The sequence below is a fragment of the Oryzias melastigma genome, unplaced genomic scaffold (genome assembly GCF_002922805.2).
Source record: "Oryzias melastigma strain HK-1 unplaced genomic scaffold, ASM292280v2 sc01403, whole genome shotgun sequence".
Lineage (NCBI taxonomy): Eukaryota > Metazoa > Chordata > Actinopteri > Beloniformes > Adrianichthyidae > Oryzias > Oryzias melastigma.
The window spans coordinates 5,668-9,225 of NW_023417987.1; positions in this window are offsets into that span (position 1 = coordinate 5,668).

Below are 3,558 nucleotides of genomic sequence, written 5' to 3' on the forward strand. Positions count from 1 at the left end.
ACGCTGAGGCTGACAGCCAAAGAAAATATTAGCTAAAGATCAAGATTAAGATTAAGAAAACCTTTATTAGTCCCACAATGGGGAAATTGCAAATGCCAGATTACCCTAAAAATCAAACAAAAAAAACTTATATTAGTCAAAACAGCTAGCATGTAGCTGCTGAACTCAAAAATAGCTTAAAAAAATTGAAAAAAGAGCCTAAATTAGCTAAAACAGCTAGCATGTAGCTGAAATATTAGCTCAACTTCAAAATAGCTTAAAAAAAATCTTAGTAAATGCCAAAATAGTCCAAGAATCTAGCAGAATGCCAATTTGTCAAACTTTAAATCAGCAACTTTTTAACATAATTATGAATGATAAAAAGGCAGGAATATTATTCCAGAATAAATCAACTTAAACCTTAAATAACGTTCAATATTTTACTCTCCATGAATATATTTTTAAAATCATACAAGTTAGAAATGAGCTCAACTTAACATCGCACATTAATAACAATAAAATAAAAGGATCTGGAGGGCCGGAAAGAACCCCCCAGAGGGCCGGATCCGGCCCCCGGGACTTGACTTTGACACATGTGCTCTTAAATGTGTTTTTTATGGACGTCTACAAACTATTTGCTGACTGTAATATTGTGGGAAATAATGAGAGAAGAGTTCTGCATCATTGTTTTTATTATTATAGAGGAAAGATGAAAATCTGCTGAAACAATTCCAACCTGGCAACTTGAACAAAACCTGGCAACCAGACCAACAGGAAGCAGTTAGTAAGAAAGAATTGCATGAATCATTTTCAATTTTAGCAATGTAATTCCCCCATTCTGACTCGTTTACTGAAGGTAATTGTTCTGCATTCAGACCAAACCACCGGCTCTCCACTTTTCTGCTCAGGACACAAACAGAACAAGGACACGGTTTTTCTGATGACTGTTCAAACAAATCCTAAGTAACTGTTGATCCGGTGAGGCAGGTGGCCATTAGGAATCAGTTTGGAAATTGGAAAATAAAAGTGTCGGAAAAGTGATCTGCAGTTTTGTTTTTTTGTGAGGCGCTCGCTGTGAGAAACCTCCTCAGATCCCATTTCTTTTGGTTAGTGGAAATTGTTGAATGTGATTCGATTCATGCACAAGCATCAGAGACTCGCATTAAGGGGAATTTGAGTCACGTCTAGACAGTTGTTTCTCTGTTTTCTCTGACACACACAAAGATGACTTATATTCTATCCTCATCAGGCTTCTATCAAAACCAGATTAAACTGTTTATTAAAGTGTTTATTTTTTAGAACTATACATGCAGAATATAGACTTTTGAAACTTCATTTTTAACATTAAATTTTTAGCTCCACCCTCGACTTTCTTTTAACTTTCAATGTTGCCCTCCATTTTTGTTGCACTGCTAAGCTTGGGGGTGTGTGGGGCTGTAAGAGACTGTAAACAAAGGGATAATGGGAAATGAGTGCAGGTAGACTCTCCTCCAACGGCCCACAACTCAGATACGAATTTCAAATGAACTACAGCCGCTCTGCAGGAACTATGTCCTTGAAAACGACACAATTTTTTTTTCTAAATTTTGGCTAAAATTGGCCTGGAATTTATTGAAGACAGGACAGAACTGGAAGATATACGGTATTCAGCTTCTAGAATGAACGTTTTTTTGCTGGTTATCGTTGGATAAGGGGAGAAATTGAGTGTTGTGTTAGTCTGGGGGCGGAGCTTGCAGCACAGACTCTTCCTGGAGGGAGTAGCTGGGATCGATCTTACATCAGCACGTTTCCAACCGCTCGTTTTCGTGGGTATGGGAGGGGCTGCTGCAGACAGTGCAGGTTTTTAGAGGATTACTCTTAATGAATGGATCTAAATGCCGCTTTGGGGTTCTTTATAGTGAGGAATGAACAGTAAAATGCATTTAAAACCTTGAAAAAGTAGAATTTTCATAGTAGGGCCCCTTTAAAAACAAACTGTAACCAATGAAATTACCATCTCCCTGATGATTAGAGCCAACCCAAACTATTATATAATGTGGTACTAAAATATATGAAGTCTCTATAGTACAAAATTATGATGTAAAGAGCATTTTTTAGGTAGTTACCCTACACACACACCTCCAATCCAGTTCCTAATACTGAACAGGGAGGCTTTTTTTGAGTTGTTTGTGTAACCTAATTGTGGCATTGATTCCACATCCGTCCTGTCTTAGGGTAGACACTTCCACTCAGCCATAGAGTGGCTTTTTATGCCATATCCTCCATTGTTTTATTTTAGTTTCATTATGGCTTTGCAATCTAGTTTATATTGTGCTTTTAATATTTTTTTTAAAGTAATGTTATAGTGTGTTTTTTACATTTCTTTCTACTTTGTACAGTGTCCTTGAGTGTTTTGAAAGGCGCTTTCAAATAAAATGCATACTAATTATTATTATAAAATGTCTAGGACATTAATTAGAAGAAAAAAAATAAAAAAAATAATACTTCAATTGCAAGTTGGAAATGTCTAGCTGGTACCAGCATCCTCAAAATAACATTTGAGTTAACTCGGAGGATTCTGAACCAATAAAAACCCACATCAGACCAACGTTTTACATGCCGCTTTACTCCTTCAAAATCTGCTGGAATTATCATGTTAACGGTTGAAAAGTTACAGTGTGTTATAGATTTTGTGTTTAACGGTATTAAAGGGTTAACCGGAAAGTTTTGACGTTTACACCTGGTCCTCAGATCTCTCCTTAAACAAAACAGAACTTGTCCTTCCCTTTGACCCCACTTTGAGTCATTTCAAGAACTCCCAGCATGCTTTGTTCTCATCTGCAGCTCTTCAATGAAATCATATTTGGAGTTTTTAATAACCTGGCAGCCGTTCAGTCCCGCTGAGAGCAACAGCAACTTGAGCCGCGGTCTAGCCGTGTTAAACAGTCGGATAATGGCAGCCTTAAAGCTTAGAGGCTGAGAGAGGTGCACTGTGAGTGTTTGTGGAACGTTTGCTTTCAGAACAGATGAATGGTGAGTGCTACTTCACTGTTGAGAGGGAGTGACGGAGCGGGGTGGAGAGTGCTACAGCTGAGGACTGTTCCAGCTGTTATTTATTAGCTCTGATAAGCCTCTGTTATCAGGCTCATCAATAACGCCATAGCAACAGGACGGAAGAGAAAGTAATGAAGCACGTTTGGCTGTCACAAGCTTTTTGGAAGAACTTCCTGATTTACTTGAACACTAGCAGCAATACATTCAACCTAAACCGTCTGAGGGAAATCCTCAAATGTTTATTTGTTTTAAAGTGAGAAAACTTTGATTTTGCAATTAAACCACTGTTTAAAATGTTAGGCTAATTTGGAGTTTAGCTAATATTTTAGCATGATGCTAGCTGTTTAGGCAAAATTAGGCATTTTTTCTAGTATTTTTCTAAGGATAATTCGGAGTTTACCAAATATTTTGACAATTTGCTAGCTGGTTAGGCAAAATTAGACATTTTTACAGTTTTTTTTTAAATGTTGGGCTTTTCTGGAAGTCTGTTCCAGATCTGGGCTGCACAGTGGCGCAGTGGTTAGCGCTCTTGCCTCACAGCGAGAA